We start from the raw sequence: 22152 nt of genomic DNA, 5'->3' as shown, positions 1-22152 counted from the left end.
AGTCGGTTAAGTTTCAGGGGGCACCTCTAAGGTGCCCTCTGTGGTGTATTTTACAATAAAATGTACACTGGCATCAGTGTGCATTTATTGTGCTGAGAAGTTTGATACCAAACTTCCCAGTTTTCAGTGTAGCCATTTTGGTGCTGTGGAGTCCGTGTAAAACAGACTCCCAGACCATATACTCTTATGGCTACCCTGCACTTACAATGTCTAAGGTTTTGTTTAGACACTGTAGGGGTACCATGCTCATGCACTGGTACCCTCACCTATGGTATAGTGCACCCTGCCTTAGGGCTGTAAGGCCTGCTAGAGGGGTGTCTTACCTATACTGCATAGGCAGTGAGAGGCTGACATGGCACCCTGAGGGGAGTGCCATGTCGACTTACTCGTTTTGTCCTCACTAGCACACACAAGCTGGCAAGCAGTGTGCCTGTGCTGAGTGAGAGGTCTCCAGGGTGGCATAAGACATGCTGCAGCCCTTAGAGACCTTCCTTGGCATCAGGGCCCTTGGTACTAGGAGTACCAGTTACAAGGGACTTATCTGGATGCCAGGGTCTGCCAATTGTGGATACAAAAGTACAGGTTAGGGAAAGAACACTGGTGCTGGGGCCTGGTTAGCAGGCCTCAGCACACTTTCAATTGTAAACATAGCATCAGCAAAGGCAAAAAGTCAGGGGGCAACCATGCCAAGGAGGCATTTCCTTACACAACCCCCCCCCAAACGAAAGAGGATGAGACTAACCTTTCCCAAGAGAGTCTTCATTTTCTAAGTGGAAGAACCTGGAAAGGCCATCTGCATTGGCATGGGCAGTCCCAGGTCTGTGTTCCACTATAAAGTCCATTCCCTGTAGGGAGATGGACCACCTCAACAGTTTAGGGTTTTCACCTTTCATTTGCATCAGCCATTTGAGAGGTCTGTGGTCAGTTTGAACTAGGAAGTGAGTCCCAAAGAGGTATGGTCTCAGCTTCTTCAGGGACCAAACCACAGCAAAGGCCTCCCTCTCAATGGCACTCCAACGCTGCTTCCTGGGGAGTAACCTCCTGCTAATGAAAGCAACAGGCTGGTCAAGGCCATCATCATTTGTTTGGGACAAAACTGCCCCTATCCCATGTTCAGAGGCATCAGTCTGCACAATGAACTGCTTAGAATAATCTGGAGCTTTTAGAACTGGTGCTGAGCACATTGCCTGTTTCAGGGTGTCAAAGGCCTGTTGGCATTCCACAGTCCAGTTTACTTTCTTGGGCATTTTCTTGGAGGTGAGTTCAGTGAGGGCTCTCACAATGGATCCATATCCCTTCACAAACCTCCTGTAATACCCAGTCAAGCCAAGGAATGCCCTGACTTGAGTCTGGGTTTTTGGAGCTACCCAGTCCAGAATAGTCTGGATCTTGGGTTGGAGTGGCTGAACTTGGCCTCCACCTACAAGGTGGCCCAAGTAAACCACAGTTCCCTGCCCTATCTGGCATTTGGATGCCTTGATAGAGAGGCCTGCAGATTGCAGAGCCTTCAAAACCTTCCTCAGGTGGACCAGGTGATCCTGCCAGGTGGAGCTAAAGACAGCAATATCATCAAGATAAGCTGTGCTAAAGGACTCCAAGCCAGCAAGGACTTGATTCACCAACCTTTGGAAGGTGGCAGGGGCATTCTTTAAACCAAAGGGCATAACAGTAAACTGATAATGCCCATCAGGTGTGGAGAATGCTGTCTTTTCTTTGGCTCCAGGTGCCATTTTTATTTGCCAGTACCCTGCTGTCAAGTCAAAGGTACTTAGAAATTTGGCAGCACCTAATTTATCAATGAGCTCATCAGCTCTTGGAATTGGATGGGCATCTGTCTTGGTGACAGAATTGAGCCCTCTGTAGTCCACACAAAACCTCATCTCTTTCTTTCCATCTTTGGTGTGAGGTTTGGGGACTAAGACCACTGGGCTAGCCCAGGGGCTGTCAGAGCGCTCAATTACTCCCAATTCCAGCATCTTGTGGACTTCCACCTTGATGCTTTCCTTAACATGGTCAGACTGTCTAAAGATTTTGTTCTTGACAGGCATGCTGTCTCCTGTGTCCACATCATGGGTACACAGGTGTGTCTGACCAGGGGTTAAGGAGAAGAGTTCAGGAAACTGTTGTAGGACTCTCCTACAATCAGCTTGCTGTTGGCCAGAGAGGGTGTCTGAGTAGATCACCCCATCTACTGTGCCATCTTTTGGGTCTGATGACAGAAGATCAGGGAGAGGTTCACTCTCTGCCTCCTGATCCTCATCTGTTACCATCAACAGATTCACATCAGCCCTGTCATGGAAGAGCTTAAGGCGGTTCACATGGATCACCCTCTTGGGGCTCCTGCTTGTGCCCAGGTCCACCAGGTAGGTGACCTGACTCTTCCTTTCTAGTACTGGGTAAGGGCCACTCCATTTGTCCTGGAGTGCCCTGGGAGCCACAGGCTCCAGAACCCAGACTTTCTGCCCTGGTTGGAACTCAATCAGTGCAGCCTTTTGGTCATACCAAAACTTCTGGAGCTGTTGGCTGGCCTCAAGGTTTTTGGTTGCCTTTTCCATGTACTCTGCCATTCTGGAGCGAAGGCCAAGTACATAGTCCACTATGTCCTGTTTAGGCTCATGGAGAGGTCTCTCCCAGCCTTCTTTAACAAGGGCAAGTGGTCCCCTTACAGGATGACCAAACAGAAGTTCAAAGGGTGAGAATCCTACTCCCTTCTGTGGCACCTCTCTGTAAGCGAAAAGCAGACATGGCAAGAGGACATCCCATCTCCTTTTGAGTTTTTCTGGGAGCCCCATGATCATGCCTTTTAATGTCTTGTTGAATCTCTCAACCAAGCCATTAGTTTGTGGATGGTATGGTGTAGTGAATTTATAAGTCACTCCACACTCATTCCACATGTGCTTTAGGTATGCTGACATGAAGTTGGTACCTCTGTCAGACACCACCTCCTTAGGGAAACCCACTCTGGTAAAGATACCAATGAGGGCCTTGGCTACTGCAGGGGCAGTAGTCGACCTAAGGGGAATAGCTTCAGGATACCTGGTAGCATGATCCACTACTACCAGGATATACATATTTCCTGAGGCTGTGGGAGGTTCCAGTGGACCAACTATGTCCACACCCACTCTTTCAAAGGGAACCCCCACCACTGGAAGTGGCCTTTGGATGCCCACCTGTCTTACCACTGGCTTGACAGGTGGGGCAGGAGAGGCAAAACTCCTTAACCATGTTGGACATATTGGGCCAGTAGAAGTGGTTGACTAACCTCTCCCACGTCTTGGTTTGTCCCAAATGTCCAGCAAGGGGAATGTCATGGGCCAATGTTAGGATGAACTTCCTGAACAGCTGAGGCACTACCACTCTCCTAGTGGCACCAGGTTTGGGGTCTCTGGCCTCAGTGTACAGGAGTCCATCTTCCCAATAGACCCTATGCGTTCCATTTTTCTTGCCTTTGGACTCTTCAGCAGCTTGCTGCCTAAGGCCTTCAAGAGAGGGACAGGTTTCTTGTCCCTTACACAGCTCCTCCCTTGAGGGTCCCCCTGGGCCTAAGAGCTCAACCTGGTAAGGTTCAAGCTCCAAAGGCTCAGTTCCCTCAGAGGGCAGAACTTCTTCCTGAGAAGAGAGGTTCCCTTTCTTTTGCTGTGTTGCAGTTGGTTTCCCAACTGACTTTCCTGTTCTCTTGGTAGGCTGGGCCATTCTTCCAGACTCCAGCTCTACTTGTTCACCCTGTGCCTTGCATTGTGCTCTTGTTTTCACACACACCAGTTCAGGGATACCCAGCATTGCTGCATGGGTTTTTAGTTCTACCTCAGCCCATGCTGAGGACTCCAGGTCATTTCCAAGCAGACAGTCCACTGGGATATTTGAGGAGACCACCACCTGTTTCAGGCCATTGACCCCTCCCCATTCTAAAGTAACCATTGCCATGGGATGTACTTTTCTCTGATTGTCAGCGTTGGTGACTGTGTAAGTTTTTCCAGTCAGGTATTGGCCAGGGGAAACCAGTTTCTCTGTCACCATGGTGACACTGGCACCTGTATCCCTCAGGCCCTCTATTCTAGTCCCATTAATTAAGAGTTGCTGTCTGTATTTTTGCATGTTAGGCGGCCAGACAGCTAGTGTGGCTAAATCCACCCCACCCTCAGAAACTAGAGTAGCTTCAGTGTGGACCCTGATTTGCTCTGGGCACACTGTTGATCCCACTTGGAGACTAGCCATACCAGTGTTACCTGGATGGGAGTTTGGAGTGGAACCTTTCTTGGGACAGGCCTTGTCTCCAGTTTGGTGTCCATGCTGTTTACAGCTATGACACCAGGCCTTTTTGGGATCAAAGTTTTTACCCTTGTACCCATTGTTTTGTGAAGAGGCTCTGGGCCCACCCTCCTGTGCAGGTTTTTGGGGGCCTGTAGAAGACTCTTTACTATTTTTAGTTTTGGTTGTCTCATCACCCTTCCCCTGGGGAGTCTTTGTGACCCCTTTCTTTTGGTCACCCCCTGTTGAAGTCTTGGACACCCTTGTCTTGACCCAATGGTCCGCCTTCTTTCCCAATTCTTGGGGAGAAATTGGTCCTAGGTCTACCAGATGCTGATGCAGTTTATCATTGAAACAATTACTTAACAGGTGTTCTTTCACAAATAAATTGTACAGCCCATCATAATTACTTACACCACTGCCTTGAATCCAACCATCTAGTGTTTTCACTGAGTAGTCAACAAAGTCAACCCAGGTCTGGCTCGAGGATTTTTGAGCCCCCCTGAACCTAATCCTGTACTCCTCAGTGGAGAATCCAAAGCCCTCAATCAGGGTTCCCTTCATGAGGTCATAAGATTCTGCATCTTTTCCAGAGAGTGTGAGGAGTCTATCCCTACACTTTCCAGTGAACATTTCCCAAAGGAGAGCACCCCAGTGAGATCTGTTCACTTTTCTGGTTACACAAGCCCTCTCAAAAGCTGTGAACCACTTGGTGATGTCATCACCATCTTCAAATTTTGTCACAATCCCTTTGGGGATTTTTAACATGTCAGGAGAATCTCTGACCCTATTTATATTGCTGCCACCATTGATGGGTCCTAGGCCCATCTCTTGTCTTTCCCTTTCTATGGCTAGGATTTGTCTTTCCAAAGCCAATCTTTTGGCCATCCTGGCTAACTGGATGTCCTCTTCACTGGGGCTATCCTCAGTGATTTCAGAGGTGTTGGTCTCTCCTGTGAGGGAACCAGCATCTCTGACTATTATTTTAGGAGTCAGGGTTTGAGGGACCCTGTTCTCCCTAGATAGGACTGGTAGGGGGGAATTGTCCTCCAAGTCACTATCCTCTTCCTCTGAGTTGCCACCCTCAGAGGGGTTGGCCTTTTCAAACTCTGCCAAAAGCTCCTGGAGCTGTATTTTGGTAGGTTTGGGGCCCATTGTTATTTTCTTTATTTTACAGAGTGACCTTAGCTCCCTCATCTTAAGATGGAGGTAAGGTGTGGTGTCGAGTTCCACCACAGTCACATCTGTGCTAGACATTTTGCTTCTAAAAGTTGGAATACTTTTTAAGAATCTACAACTGGTTCTAGAATCTAATTCAAACTTTTACAAACTTTTAAACTCTAAAAGAAATGCTAAACAGGATCTAACACAAGGCCCTAGCAGGTCTTTTAAGAATTTAGAAAACTTTTCAAATTGCAAAAATCAATTTCTAATGACAATTTTGGAATTTGTCGTGTGATCAGGTATTGGCTGAGTAGTCCAGCAAATGCAAAGTCTTGTACCCCACCGCTGATCCACCAATGTAAGAAGTTGGCTCTGTATGTGCTATTTCAAAGTAAGGAATAGCATGCACAGAGTCCAAGGGTTCCCCTTAGAGGTAAAATAGTGGTAAAAATAGATAATACTAATGCTCTATTTTGTGGTAGTGTGGTCGAGCAGTAGGCTTATCCAAGGAGTAGTGTTAAGCATTTGTTGTACATACACATAGACAATAAATGAGGTACACACACTCAGAGACAAATCCAGCCAATAGGTTTTTATATAGAAAAATATCTTTTCTTAGTTTATTTTAAGAACCACAGGTTCAAATTCTACATGTAATATCTCATTCGAAAGGTATTGCAGGTAAGTACTTTAGGAACTTCAAATCATCAAAATTGCATGTATACTTTTCAAGTTATTCACAAATAGCTGTTTTAAAAGTGGACACTTAGTGCAATTTTCACAGTTCCTAGGGGAGGTAAGTATTTGTTAGGTTAACCAGGTAAGTAAGACACTTACAGGGCTTAGTTCTTGGTCCAAGGTAGCCCACCGTTGGGGGTTCAGCGCAACCCCAAAGTCACCACACCAGCAGCTCAGGGCCGGTCAGGTGCAGAGTTCAAAGTGGTGCCCAAAACACATAGGCTAGAATGGAGAGAAGGGGGTGCCCCGGTTCCGGTCTGCTTGCAGGTAAGTACCCGCGTCTTCGGAGGGCAGACCAGGGGGGTTTTGTAGGGCACCGGGGGGGACACAAGCCCACACAGAAATTTCACCCTCAGCAGCGCGGGGGCGGCCGGGTGCAGTGTAGAAACAAGCGTCGGGTTTGTAATGGACGTCAATGGGAGATCTAGGGATCTCTTCAGCGCTGCAGGCAGGCAAGGGGGGGGTTCCTCGGGGAAACCTCCACTTGGTCAAGGGAGAGGGACTCCTGGGGGTCACTCCTCCAGTGAAAGTCCGGTCCTTCAGGTCCTGGGGGCTGCGGGTGCAGGGTCTCTCCCAGGTGTCGGGACTTTGGATTCAAAGAGTCGCGGTCAGGGGAAGCCTCGGGATTCCCTCTGCAGGCGGCGCTGTGGGGGTTCAGGGGGGACAGGTTTTTGTACTCACAGTCTTAGAGTAGTCCTGGGGTCCCTCCTGAGGTGTTGGATCGCCACCAGCCGAGTCGGGGTCGCCGGGTGCAGTGTTGCAAGTCTCACGCTTCTTGCGGGGAGCTTGCAGGGTTCTTTAAAGCTGCTGGAAACAAAGTTGCAGCTTTTCTTGGAGCAGGTCCGCTGTCCTTGGGAGTTTCTTGTCTTTTCGAAGCAAGGGCAGTCCTCAGAGGATGTCGAGGTCGCTGGTCCCTTTGGAAGGCGTCGCTGGAGCAGGATCTTTGGAAGGCAGGAGACAGGCCGGTGAGTTTCTGGAGCCAGGGCAGTTGTCGTCTTCTGGTCTTCCGCTGCAGGGGTTTTCAGCTGGGCAGTCCTTCTTCTTGTAGTTGCAGGAATCTAATTTTCTAGGGTTCAGGGTAGCCCTTAAATACTAAATTTAAGGGCGTGTTTTAGGTCTGGGGGGTTAGTAGCCAATGGCTACTAGCCCTGAGGGTGGGTACACCCTCTTTGTGCCTCCTCCCAAGGGGAGGGGGTCACAATCCTAACCCTATTGGGGGAATCCTCCATCTGCAAGATGGAGGATTTCTAAAAGTTAGAGTCACTTCAGCTCAGGACACCTTAGGGGCTGTCCTGACTGGCCAGTGACTCCTCCTTGTTTTTCTCATTATTTTCTCCGGCCTTGCCGCCAAAAGTGGGGCCTGGCCGGAGGGGGCGGGCAACTCCACTAGCTGGAGTGTCCTGCTGGGTTGGCACAAAGGAGGTGAGCCTTTGAGGCTCACCGCCAGGTGTGACAATTCCTGCCTGGGGGAGGTGTTAGCATCTCCACCCAGTGCAGGCTTTGTTACTGGCCTCAGAGTGACAAAGGCACTCTCCCCATGGGGCCAGCAACATGTCTCGGTTTGTGGCAGGCTGCTAAAACTAGTCAGCCTACACAGATAGTCGGTTAAGTTTCAGGGGGCACCTCTAAGGTGCCCTCTGTGGTGTATTTTACAATAAAATGTACACTGGCATCAGTGTGCATTTATTGTGCTGAGAAGTTTGATACCAAACTTCCCAGTTTTCAGTGTAGCCATTTTGGTGCTGTGGAGTCCGTGTAAAACAGACTCCCAGACCATATACTCTTATGGCTACCCTGCACTTACAATGTCTAAGGTTTTGTTTAGACACTGTAGGGGTACCATGCTCATGCACTGGTACCCTCACCTATGGTATAGTGCACCCTGCCTTAGGGCTGTAAGGCCTGCTAGAGGGGTGTCTTACCTATACTGCATAGGCAGTGAGAGGCTGACATGGCACCCTGAGGGGAGTGCCATGTCGACTTACTCGTTTTGTCCTCACTAGCACACACAAGCTGGCAAGCAGTGTGCCTGTGCTGAGTGAGAGGTCTCCAGGGTGGCATAAGACATGCTGCAGCCCTTAGAGACCTTCCTTGGCATCAGGGCCCTTGGTACTAGGAGTACCAGTTACAAGGGACTTATCTGGATGCCAGGGTCTGCCAATTGTGGATACAAAAGTACAGGTTAGGGAAAGAACACTGGTGCTGGGGCCTGGTTAGCAGGCCTCAGCACACTTTCAATTGTAAACATAGCATCAGCAAAGGCAAAAAGTCAGGGGGCAACCATGCCAAGGAGGCATTTCCTTACAGTCTATAAGTACTAGGCGAGGAAGCTGGGTTGTGGGCAGTTAATGCACTGTGGTGTAGTGTTCTTTAAAGAGGTGAGTCCTCAGCACTTTCCTGAATTAAAGCAGGACTGGGGTGGTCCTGGTGTATACAGGGATGTTGTTGAGAGATCCTGCTGCAAAGGCTTGCTATCTTTGTTTTCTTTTTACACTTCTTAGTCTAACATCTAATCATGTCCTGGATATTGGTGCGTCGAGAACCACCAAAGATGGTGGTTGTGATGGTTTTGTAAATGATGCAGCTGGTGGTGAAGATGGTGCAGGCTGGAAAAGGGAGCCAATAGAGTTCCATCAGGATGAGTGTGATGTGATCATATTTCTTCAGCCCCTGGATGAGGCGTCCCACAGTGTGTAGGATGCCCCTAAGGGGTGCTACTCTGGAGTCTGTGAGGCCATGGAGTAGGCCACCGTTCAGATGCATGAGTACATGGGCTTGAACATCTGCTCTGCAAGTCGCTTTCTGGAAGGAACAGTTTGACTTTCCTTAAAAGAGAGAGCTGGTACCAGGACATCTTTGTTTTTTGGCAGTGTTACTTCAGGGTAAAGATGGTGTACTGGGTGACTCCAAGTCACTTGGCATTTGGTGTAAATTTAAATTTGAAGCCGTCAAGATTCACGTCATTGAACTAGGTGTTTACTGTATCTTGTCTGTTGCCCTTGGCATATTACATGAACTCTGTCTTGGTTGGGTTCAGCTTCAATTATGCGCTGGACACCCCAGTCTGGATGATGTGCAGGAAGTGTTTGAGGCGTTGGATGTCTGAAGCAGAGCAGACTTTCTAGTAGAGTTGTGTATCATTGGCATATTGATGTAACCTTGATGCTGCTATCTGTGAGTAGGGCACCAAGTGGCTCCATGTAAAGATGACCGGAGACGCCATGGAATCCTGGGTTATACCAGAGGTAATAGGGATCTTTTGTGGCATGGTTCTCCAGGGCAGTGAACCCGATGCCTTGTACCCCCAGAGACATGTACTTGGATTTGTGGTTGCTGTTGGGGTCTTAGTATTGTCTTAGTTTCTGTAACATGCATTGTAAAGTCTGTTTTGAATTGTATTCTTTGGTATATTGGAGTGATTTAATGACTGGTGTGCTTTTGTGTTTCACATTGAGGCACACCATGGAGGTCTGTGTTTGCCTCCTCTGTAATTTCAGGATGTTTCTATCGAGAACATCTACGTAGCTTTTAGCTACGTAGCTTTTAGGCTCAAGGCACACTTTGTGACTTTTCAAAGTCAGGTTTCCATAATGGGGTACTGCTGTTTCTGCTCTACGCCTCGTTTTATGCTGACTCTACACATGGGATCTCCCCTCTCTATGGCCATGCATTGTTAGGAACACTTGACTTACCTTTGTAGAATCTTTACAGCTATCACTCACCCACTAGTCTTTTCAACACATGGGAATCTAACCAGGTAGTAGAGGACAGCAGCTGAGGATGCAAGAGAAATGGCAACTTACCTGAGTAACTTCTGGACTCGCGGTCACTGTTCTCCTATATGCAGCTTGCCGTCTGTCCCCTTAGTTGTAAACATGCTCAAGATCCACCTTCGATGCCACTTTACTTTACAAAGAATGATGTCTGAAACATTTGAAGGTCAAGGACCTGTAGAGCTCAGAGTAACTTTTTCTTTTCAAGGCACTGTAACTTATTTGATGTTTTCAGTCCTGGGCAGTTTCCACTGAGCATCTGGGACACAGACACAGAAGACGGTCAGAGGGAGGATAGTAGATGTGCTAGAAAGTGAAACCGAAGCTGGTGCTGGACAGAACGAAATACCAAAGATGGAAACCAGGCGCTGGTGTGGCTTAGGGTGACTTAGAGGTACAACTGGGTGTTCTCCAAGTATTGGTGGATGCAGGTGCCCTTCTGAGCTAGTAGTGTCCCAGAGGCTCTGCACATGAGTTTGCAATACTGGTTACAAATGGCACCTTGGGGATAAGCTGCGTGTATGAGCTTCGATCTAGAGGAGCCCACTGGAGCTCGATTCTTCAGGCATGACTCGAACGACTGTTGGAGGATAGTGTTGGTGCTAGTTCATCGAACCAAGGCATCTACAGTGTAAATGACTACTGCAAAAGAAAGCAGGGGTTACTATAGTCTGTCATGAGAAAGGAACAATCCTCCTTTTAGATAGCTTCAGTAGCTTGAATTGTGAATCCAGGCAACCATTGGACTTGCACTGCATTGGAGTTGCTCCGCAACTTGTTTGCCTTTTTGATGATCTTTCCAACAAAGGCCAAATGTCTTTACAGAAGACCTGTCTGGTCTTCTGTGAAGGCATCTGGCAGGAGATGCGGCCCTGAGGATTTTTAGGCAGTGAACTGTGGGAGTGCTGGTTGCGGTGTGTGAGGGGCAGTCAGGGTAAAGGTATGAAAGGAATTGTGAGTCTCCAGCAGGGTGGAAAGGGTCTTAGCCCTTCTTTAAATAGACACAGCATTCTGCACACTTGATTAAAACAGATCAGATAAAGAGCCTTATCAGTGCAAGTACATACATTGTACAAACTCCATCACAACAAACATAAAGTGCAATATAAACGTCATCAGCGCAGGCACATATTTCTGTACACACTTCTTCCTTGCAACAAAACTCTGCTCCAAGTTGAGAAGAGCTGAAGAACAATACTGCTTGACTCACTCATTGACTGTATCTTTTCCTTTGTCTATGTACAGCTCTCCGCTGCCTTTTGGCTAGGTTTCTGCTGTCTTCGTCATTGTTTTATACATTTTGCCAACTTGGTACACAAAGACATAAACATTACTTAACATGTGAAAGAAAGAAGAACATACATCAGAAAGACGGTTTTCGTGGAAGGAAAAAACTACAAAACACACTTTTATTGTTGACAAAGTTACATGCAGATTATAAACTACATTGATCTAGAGGTACACAATTGAAAAAACATCACCAAAAGAGACATCCGTCACTCTACATACTTCATCAAAACAGACGTACACTGCAGTAGGCAAACTGTCAAGAGGCACCCATGGTTGTACACATTTCATCAAAGCAGCACACATATTAGAGAGTACAAGAAGGCAGATCAACTGTTCAAATTCTCCAGATAGTTGTCATTTCATAGAGTTTACAATCCCAAGAAACCTTATCAACTACATAATGAAGTACACTTTACCAAAACATAGCACGCATCACATGCTACATCAAAAACTGCACAAACCAATGTACGTAATGCTCCAAAGCACAACACACTTTAAACAAACTGTTTCAACACAGACAAGGTACTGCTTGCCCTGAATCAAAACATATGTTTCAATGTATATTTTTGTACGTAGTAAATTGAAAAAGATGCACAGAATTTTACAAACCATGTCATAACAGACCTGTTACTGTACAAATGTAATAAAAACAAACAGTGCCACATGTTTCTTATGCGTATATCTGTGTAGCATGGTCTACGTCACGTTTGCGCTGTATATCACACCCTTTGTCACATATATGTGGCTGTAAATTCTGCTTTTGGTCACATGTGGCAGTTTGTCCTACTCTAAGACACATATATGTGCAGAGGTGTGGAATTTAATAAAATATCTACTTGTCCATGGGACAGGTTGGTTTATAAATCTGCTTGTCCTGTAAAAAGAAATTCCACTTGTCCCTTTGTTGCCGTGTAGTGTGGTGATAATTTAAGGCAGCAATCTCATTATATAAGAGCTCTGATAAAAGCCTCTCTGATTCTGCCAGAATTCTGATTCTGCCAGAATTCAAACCCTGCTATATAGTAGTGTTTGAATTCTAGCAATTCCCACATTAAGCCACCTTTCCACAGATCTACATACTGAGGCTGGAGGTAGTGCTAAGCAGTAGCTACTAATCTGTTTGCTTTAGGGGTTTTCACCAACTCTTTTCTCATCTTTTCCCATACTGAGAAAGGTTGGAAATTTACTCTTGACATGCACAGAAATAAAACTTCTTCCATGTTTGGGAAAAAGGTGGGAGTTAAACTTGTAAAAGCTCAACAGATTGTCCCATGAGCAAATCTACACATGCATATTTGCTCGTGCTAAAATGCAGTTCACAAATATTTTCTAGGAGTACCATTTCCTGGCCTACTTCCGTAAATTATTGTGAATTCATGAAAGCTGTAAATCTGCACTAATGCACGGCATATACTGTGTGTGCACTTTTGTGACTTTATTTAAGATTTGGGCCCCAAATTAGGTCTTGAGTTAGCCAAGACTTTTTGTTTTTATTAAAATTCTGTCTCTCGTTTTATCTATAGATTGGCTTCACTGCGAGTGACTGCATTCTGTTCTTTCATAAGGAGAATATCGGCACACAAAGTAGTTTTGTTCAGTGCTGGAGACTACTGTGGCAATGTGTGCTTTTTGAGACCAAAATATATTATTGATTTTTGCCACTGTTTGCTATAATGGTGTGGGCCTGGTAGCTCGCACAACAATAAAGCTTTACAAAAACCATGTCAAAACTAGACACGCATTGACAAAACCACAAGGCTGACCACCAATATCAGACCTATTGGTTTTGCCAATGATTATTTATTTTCATGTTTCCCATAATCTTGTTGAAAGGGGTTTCCCATTATGAATATATTTTGGTAATACCAGCATTCAACAACACATTTTAGTGGATGATGCTTTAAAGAAATGGCACCTTAAATTTCCCAGTAGTTTAGCAAACGTTTTATTCCTAATTGCAATTTTTGTAAACATTTAATTTGAAAGCAAAAAGTCATCAATCTTACTTTCAAGCTTCTGCAAATATTTGCATCTAATCAGAGAGCATTTTGGGAGCATTTTATGCAGCCTCGTATTGTTAAACTTTGCAAACGTGTGTACACATTTGTATACTGGGGCAACTGTCAGGGTTGTCTGAGCTTACAACATTTCCCTAGAATGCTCATCCTAATAATAAAGGCTTTGCATTACTGAACCATAAATACAAATTGAAACAGCATTAACATATGCACACAAATTGTACCTGAACTGCAGACAGTGCCCTTCCTTGATCCATAATGTACTACTGTAAACTGGCAGCCAAAGGGTTTGTGCTGCGGGGGGGTGGGCTTATTTGTCCCAAGGACAAAATAAACATGAAAACTTGCTGTCCTTGACCCCAAACTATGGGCCTGATTACGACCTTGGCGGAGGCGATTACTCCGTCACACAAAAGTGACAGATATCCCGCCCGCTGTATTACAAGTTCCATTATATCCTATGGAACTTGTAACACGGTGGATGGGATATCTGTCACATTTGGGACGGGATAATCCCTTCCGCCAAGGTCGTAATCAGGCCCTATATGTCCTGCGAGTCAGGCCATAGGAATTCCACACCTCAGTATGTGGCTATACATGCTGCTTTTTGTGACATATAGCAGTTTGTCCTGCGATAGGTCATATGTATGTGGCTGCGTATTTTGCTCTGGGTCAGACATTTGTCTTTCTATTCCCGGTCTCCCGGCTGTCTGGGCCTACAGTTGGACTCTTTGAATGCAGGTTATTTAAGACCTTCTCCAGCGGTGGGGTTGGCTTAGTAGGTGTGTGGACATGATGTGCTCAAACAGCTCATTTATAGTTGAGTTAAATTAACCTCTGTCATTAACTCAAGGTGCATTATAGGTTCCCAGCCAGGCATGTGGCTTAAGTTAGATGGTTAATTTGTAAATTTAAACGGCTGCTAACAAATTTCCTGAACCTCTTTTGTTCCACTTTCCTCTTCTCCACACTTTAGGAATCTCTTTCCAGCAGGAAAATGTCAGAGCAGTCTCCAAGGATCGACATGCCTCAGTGTGCTGCGGACTCTGGGTGCCTACATTCCGACCAGTTGGACATTTCACATGGGGCGAAACCCCTAGGCTCCTGAAAGCCCTGGTATTTATAGACTCCTGCAGCCTCATCTATGAGCTGAGTCTCTGGCAGTGGCACAGGACTTCTCAGAAAGGTCCTTGTGATTTGTTTTATATATGAGAAAATCAAGGTAAGGGTAAGAAGGACCCATCAAACACCCCCCCCAGAAACACACCAGCGATGGATGCTCTGACAGGAGCATTCCCAAATCAATTGCTGTGCCTCCTACGAGAATCTTAAAGCACAGACCAAGCCCTTAACTTGCACCTTCAAACGTATTTGCACTCTTTACCTGCCCCCTAGTCCTCCCTATGGCCCTCATTCTTCAGAAGACACCCACCCTCAGCACAAACACAGCTGTCCTCTAGCTTGCACAAGAATGATCTAACCTGCCTATTTTTGTATACAAATGTATTTTTGTTAAAGATCTATTTTGATGTTTATTGGACCTGAAAATTGCTTTTTTGCTTCGTCGGGCGAGAGAGGGAAGTGGAACGGTGAAATTGTCTGTTCGATTTATAGAGTTATAATAATAATAATTTGGAATAAAGCTTTTTGAGCAGCCTCTTGCCTCGTGTGTTTGATTGGGATACTTTGCAGTGAATTGTAGTGGGCCTTTTGCCCTTTTAATACACATTCTGACATATAAAGGGAACTTGAAAGCTCTGCAAGAAAGTGAATAGACACTTTTGAATAAATCAGGTAACATCTTTACAATAAAAAATGTGTCTTATTTCAATGCTTCTCATTAATTACACGCAGGAGTTAATGTCGACTTAGTATAGAGCTGAGTTTGGACACGAGGTGAAGTTAGCTAGCACTTAAGTTTGATATTTTTTTGTATTTATCGGGAAGTTGCTATCAACATATTAGTCAAACTTAACTCCTTTTCATCTTTGGTTAAGTTCTTAGGCATTTTTTTATATTTTTTTTTTTACAAAGAAGCTTAAATTTGACTATGGGCTTTACTTTAAAGTAGAACATTTTGATTGTCTTATTTTTAACTGTCAAACATCAACACTATTACTTAACTAACTTTGGTATGATCTGCTCTATTTTTGTTAGAAAAAAACAACTCATTAGTAATACACATTATTTTTCTGGATAATCAGTAATGACTTATTTAAACTGTTTCTTGTATGCCCTTTATCCTTACGGTATCTAGTTTGATATACTACATGACGTATGTGAATGTAATCATAGGGTCATATGCGGGGAAAAAAGACAGACTTCAAGTACAAGTTACCAAAGAAACATGCAGTACTTTATATTTTTACATGCTAAAGAGGTTAGGTACTTAAATGTATTGCATTGTAAAATTTAATTGCAGTGTACATCATAACGTGTCAAATTTTTCTGTAACACATTGCTTCAAGTGATTTGAATATATTTGTACATTTCGTACTTAAACTTTAATAAAGAAGTCCTGAAATGTTTGCTTTTGCATGTTTAATACCCTTGCTACAATGAGCATATGCGAGAGTACATATAAATCAACCAATCAATTCAATTCTTTATATCGGTGAGTTATGACCATAAAAGTACATATGTAAAATTCACTTACATACAAAAACAGTATAAAGAGCATTGTACTACAGATGATGAATTGCACACCTATTACAGGGATGACAAGATCGTTGTTAACTGGTGGACTTACACAACGTACACCTGTCGACAAAAACCTTAAATGTGGGTCTGCTATGTTCACAGGTGTCTGTGAGTTCTCCTCACGAGCCATCAGATTGTTTGTCAGTGGGGATAGATTCCTTTTCCAAGGGAATCATGTACTGTTTCGAGTGATCTACCATTTACCAGTGTTGTGCAGTTCAATCAATACAACCATAATGACACATGTTTGAACTTGTAAATTGGAAACACTTAGGGCCAGATGTATCATCACGGCCCTTTGTGATTCGGAAATAGCGATTTTTAAGAAATCGCTATTTCCGACTCGCAAAGTGCCATGTATCACATTTGCGATTTGGTAATAGCGATTTCTTAAAAATCGCAAATGCCATTACCGAATTGCAAATTGCGATACGGGCCCCATTCACAGCTATGGGCCTGTTGGCCCATATCTGCGAATTTTTTGCATTTCCAAAATTGCGATTTCTGAACCAGAAATCGCAATTTTGGAAATGCAAAACCCCAGGATGCTGGGGGCCTAAGGCCCCCTCTGCTGCACCCCACAAAAAATTTTGGGGACATGTAAGGTGCACACATGCCAAAAGGGCTTTACATGTACAATTTAAAAATGCATTTTTAAATTTTGCACATGGTTACCACCAAGGTCAACTTGGTAATTAGCGATTCCTAAATGCCAAAATCGCATTTAGGAATTGCTTCATACATGTGCTAAGGAATCGCAGATAAGGAATCCTTATTTGCGATTTCTAATTTAGAAAGTCGCAATTTGCGACTCTAAACAAGGTCGCAATTTTAAGGAATCGCTATTTTAGCAAATGCAAAATGCTTTCACACATCTGGCCCATACTCCTAAGAGTACTCTACAGAAGATGCCTAGGGATGAGAAGAAAGGCTACCCTTATATCTACAGAAGTTACATACATATGGTGTTTATTTAGCTTTACATACTTCCACAGAATCCAAATAAAATGCAATAGTTGGTCAATTGTGCTAGTTTTTTCCTGAAAGTCAAAGGTGGAGGGGCAGAATCGAACCTGGGCGAATTGCTGTTTGGGTTTTGGTTAGCCCTCTGGGGGCATTCAACGTCAGAAGCGTCTACACTATGTTTGGGCTTTCCGTCCCCCTTAAAGTAACAGGTCATTTTCATAGTAGGGCTCTTAGGATTTAATTGCAGATTTTCAATGTTTAGGATGGTTTCTGCGTCAACAATTAGAGTGTCTATTTCATGTAAAGTGCAGTTCTAAGCTGGGTGTCGAGGTGTCTTGTTTGATTTTGTAGCACCACTGGGTGGCTTAGTTGCCTTTCTTTTCCGTTTTGTGCCAGTTATCAGCATTTGGAAACAAGCTCTCAGTTCACCTAAAGTGTGACAAAAATAGAATACAAAGGAGAAAGGAATAAAGGAAAAAGAAGTGCACAAAAACAAAACAACATATAGTTTAAGTCTTGAGCAGGCAGCCTAGACTAGCATCAAAACAGGCAATCAAGTGCTATAGCAATGTGCAAGAGGTTGTGCCGTTTGGCTTCCAATTGCCGCTTTCTCTCTCCCTGCAGACAAATGGATGTACCAACAAAAAAATTTGAAAGCATACACAACTAATTGACATAACGGCATGTCATATTCTCTGTTTGTTGATTTGGACATCGGGGATCAAGGGGCCTTCTTTTGCCAATTGTTGTGGACATTGTCATTTCATGTCTTGAAAAATATCACCACTGCATATACTCTTGATGTGGTTTGATCTTGATTTTCAGTTATTTGCCGAATAATAAGTCTGTTTATGCTTTCAATGTTTTTTTGCGACAACAACTGACAGACATATTTTGGCCTGAATACGTCTTGTTCTTCAAAAAATGTGCCAGGCCTTTTTGTGGTTATTTGGGGCAGTTTGCGCTTAGGCCTTCATAACTTTTTGTCCATATAAGCTACCCTTGCTAAATTTGCGTCCTTTTTTTCCAACATCCTAGGGATTGTAGAGGTACCCAGAGTTTGTGGGTTCCCCTGAAGGAGACCAAGAAATTATCTAAAATACAGCGAAAATTTTGTTTAAAAAAAAAAAAAAAAACATGTGAAAATAGGGCTGCAGAAGAAAGCATGTGGTTTTTTTCTCTGAAAATGGCATCAACAAAGGGTTTGTGGTGCTAAAATCACCATCTTCCCAGCTTTCAGGAACAAGCAGACTTGAATCAGAAAACCCAATTTTTCAACACAATTTTGGCATTTTACTGGGACATACCCCATTTTTACTATTTGTTGTGCTTTCAGCCTCCTTCCAGTTAGTGACAGATATGGGTGTGAAATCCATGCTGGATCCCAGAAACCTAACCATTTCTGAAAAGTTGAAAAAATTCTGAATACAACAAGTAGTAATTTGTGTAGATCCTACCAGGTTTTCCTGCAGAAAATAACAGCTCAAATAAATGAAATATTGAAATTGAGGTGAAAAAACAGCCATTTATTACTCTGTAACTTTTTCCTGCGGTGTCAGATTTGTGAAAGCAATATACCGTTACGTCTGCTGGACTCTTGGTTGCGGGGATATATAGGGCTTGTAGGTTCATCAAGAACCCTACATACCCAGAACCAATAAATGAGCTGCACCTTCCAATGGATTTTCATTCTATACCGGGTATACAGCAATTCATTTGCTGAAATATAAAGAGTGAAAAATAGGTATAAAAAAAACCTTTGTATTTCCAAAATGGGCACAAGATAAGGTGTTGAGAAGCAATGGTTATTTGCACATCTCTGAATTCCGGGGTGCCCATACTAGCATGTGAATTACAGGGCATTTCTCAAATAGTCATCTTTTTTACACACTGTCTTACATTTGGAAGGAAAAAATGTGGAGAAAGACAAGGGGCAATAACACTTGTTTTGCTATTCTGTGTTCCCCCAAGTCTCACGATAAAAATGGTACCTCACTTGCGTGGTTAGGCCTAATGCTCGCGACAGGAAACGCAAAATGGACACATCACATTTTTACATTGAAATCTGACATGTTTTTTGCAAAGTGCCTAGCTGTAGATTTTGGCCTCTAGCTCAGCCGGCACCTAGGGAAACCTACCAAACCTGTGTATTTTTTTAAAACTAGACACCTAGGGGAATCCAGGATGGGCTGACTTGTAGGGCTCTCACCAGGTTCTGTTACCCGGAATCCTTTGCAAACCTCAAAATTTGGCTAAAAAACACTTTTTCCTCTCATTTCGGTGACAAAGTTCTGGAATCTGAGAGGAGCCGCAAATTTCCTTCCACCCAGCGTTCCCCTAAGTATTCCGATAAAAATGGTACCTCACTTGTGTGGGTAGGCCTAGCGCCAGTGACAGGAAATGCCCCACAACACAGAACGCAGAAAAGGCTTATAAATAATTTGCCCCCCTGGGGGCAAGGGGACGCTCCCGTTATGGGCAAGAATATAAAAAAAAAATCCCTGGTGTCTAGTGGTTTCTGCCCCCCATTGGGGGCAGATTGGCCTAATAAAAATAGGCTGATCTGCCCCCAAGGGGGGCAGAAATGGCCTAAATACAATTTGCCCCAAGGGGAGCGACCCTTGCCTAAGGGGTCCCCCCAATTTGATCCTCCAAATTGTGGGGCACCGACAGGGCCGGAGGGCGGCCGAGGTATCCCGAAGGCAGAGAGTGGTACACGTTGCCAGGGACCCTTTGCTGGGACCGAGGTGGAGCGTGGTGGAGCAAGGCAGAGCTGGAGGGCCTAGGGCCCGGGGTGTGGCCCACTGGCATCGGACAAAGAGGACCGAAGGAGGTGGATCGCCCATCCCCCCGCCTGGAACACAAGTGAGTGAGGGAGCGGGCCACAAGGAGAGGTCAGAACTTGGACACGCGCTTCCCCGGAGGGCAGGCCTGGGCCGAATCTCTTCTGCCCACCCAGTTTCCAGCTGTGAGGGTTTCCCTGCCCCCCTTAACGTGACAGGGTGCCCTCTCTCTCTCTATCTGCCGCGTGAGACATTTAAACTCATTGCTGCAAGGGTGGCGCCCTCCCCCCCCCCCCCCGGTTGGCTCTTGGCAGGTCGGATGTATTTGGGGCCTGGAAGTTACAGTTCTACATAAGGCTCCACGTAAGGCCTGGGTGAGCGCAGGGTCCTGGAGGAATCTGACAGAAGGAGCTTGCCGAGGGGAGAGGTGAAGACCCTTGCGGAGTCGAAGGAAGGCGCCGGCTGCGAGCGGAGGTGGAGTTGAAGGCTCCCTGTTTCCCACCTCAGGACCAGGACGCCCTCCTGATTGCCTCAGGGCCAGGCCTTTTGGTTTCATATTTTACAATCTAATACAGTGGACAAATACGCAGTACATAAACAGCACCCTCCACCCAATGGGCCGGAAGTGGCTACGCCAGAGGCAGCAGAGTCTTCTCTGAGCGCCATCATGGCAGCGATCTCAGACTTGAAGAGCACGCTGGAGGCCAAGCTCAATGCAGTGACGGCAGACATTTCCTTCCTGCAAGCGGACTTTAAAAAAATGTCGGACAAGGTTTGGACAGCTGAGACCAATATTCAGGAATACAGCCCACATCTAAGAGACTAGAAGAACAAGTACAATACCTCAAGAAACAGAACTTGGTGATTGATGCCAGGCTGGAAGCCCAGGAAGGAAGGGCAAGGAGAAATAATATAAGAGTGGTTGCGGTCCCGGAAGGAGCAGAGGGACCTAACATAGATCTCTTTTTGGAAGACCTGATAGTCAACACCCTTCGTCCAAAGCGTCTTTCGAACTTTTTTTCAGTGGAACGGGAACACAGAGTGACGATTCCACAGCCTGGAGGCCTCTCAAGAACAATTATAGCATGAATTTTCAATCATAGAGATCGCGATGCTATACTGCAAGCTGCCGCACACACAGTGAACTGCACTTCGGCAATGCCCTCATAGGGTTCTTCCCCGACTTTACACTTCAGGTACAGAAACAGTGATGTAGCTTTGATGAAGTAAAGAAAGTCCTACGAGCAAAGGAACTGAAGTATATGATGCTTTTCCCAGCAAAGTTTGTGTGCTATCAGAGGGCAAATCCCAGTACTTCTCCACATCGGTGGAGGCCTAGGACTGGATAGAGGGCTGGCACTCAGCAGGGCAGCGGGCCAGAAAGGGAGAGATAAGAGGGCACCCGAAGATTCAACGAATGGACAATCATCTTGAGTGTGAGCCGGACCACTTTGTCACTGTGTCAAGAGAAGAGGTTTGATCCTTGACTTGCACGGACTTCGGCTCGAGGAAGGTGGACTCACCCATCTGCCGCCAGGATGGAATATAAGGTTTGCAGGTGGGGGGTAGGGGGGACCGGGAAGAGGGCGAGACGTGCCCTGTGTTATGCTAGACTATGTACAGGAGCTGAACCCTACTCCCGGGAGGCTAGATGTGGGTGACTTCAACCTTAAATGTATTAAGTAGGATGCTTCATGAACTATAAAATCTAAAAAAGGGATGGATATATTCTCTGCATAATTTGGTCCATCTGGGCAGAGCCAACCAACCTGTACCACATTTAATGTTGCAGTTTGGGCGACAGACACTCTGCAAGTTGGGGGGCTTGGGCAGTTTTATGCCTACTGCGCAGGGTAGCAGGGAGGGATGTAGTTTGGGTGTTCAATGGCCCAGTTGTTTGAGGCCCAAGAGAGGAGGGGGAGAGGGTGGATGTCTCATTATTTCAGACACTCGCAGGCCCCACGATCAGGTACATTATGACGACCGAGAAGCCTCTGCCCCTGAAGGTCATAAAGTGGAACGTCCATGGCTTGGGCAATAAAATTAAACTAACATTGGTCCTACAATTCCTTTGCAGACATGCACTGGACATAGTTCTTATACAAGAAACCCATCTTAAGGGCAACCAACATATGGTTTTAGATTAAATGGGTTACACTCTGGTGGCAAATGTCTGATTCACATCTAATTCTAGGGAAGTGGGTATCTTACTCAAGAAAGCTAAACCTTTTGTCCCAGGTCCTGTGTGGACGAATCTATTGGGCTGGTTTGTTGCACAGACTGGCACCTGGAATGGCCGCACTGTAAATCTCTGTTCTGTATATGTGCCTCTGAAGCTGCATTTGGATACCCTGCCAGCGCTCGGGCCCTGTTACTCAGTTTGTCTCTCAGCACCCTTATACTTGGGGGAGACCTGAATGACACCATGGACCCAGTTTTGGACAGGATGACTAGGGCCAGGGAGGGTGGGGG

The 22152-nt window shown here is 45.3% G+C and overlaps 1 protein-coding gene across 3 annotated transcripts in view; it reads left to right on the top strand.

The window, feature by feature from the left end:
- TNKS1BP1 (tankyrase 1 binding protein 1) overlaps positions 1–15759 on the top strand; it is a 583852-nt gene extending 568093 nt beyond the window's left edge. For all 3 annotated transcript variants that reach the window (XR_011203085.1, XM_069233037.1, XM_069233036.1), the window contains one exon: positions 14208–15759. The gene's annotated coding sequence lies outside the window, so the exon portion shown is untranslated. The remainder of the gene's footprint in view (positions 1–14207) is intronic.
- Positions 15760–22152: the final 6393 nt, after the last annotated feature.

This window comes from Pleurodeles waltl, chromosome 4_2 (genome assembly GCF_031143425.1).
Source record: "Pleurodeles waltl isolate 20211129_DDA chromosome 4_2, aPleWal1.hap1.20221129, whole genome shotgun sequence".
Lineage (NCBI taxonomy): Eukaryota > Metazoa > Chordata > Amphibia > Caudata > Salamandridae > Pleurodeles > Pleurodeles waltl.
Note: the sequence above shows the minus strand (reverse complement) of the source record. Positions and strands in the feature narration are given on the sequence as shown.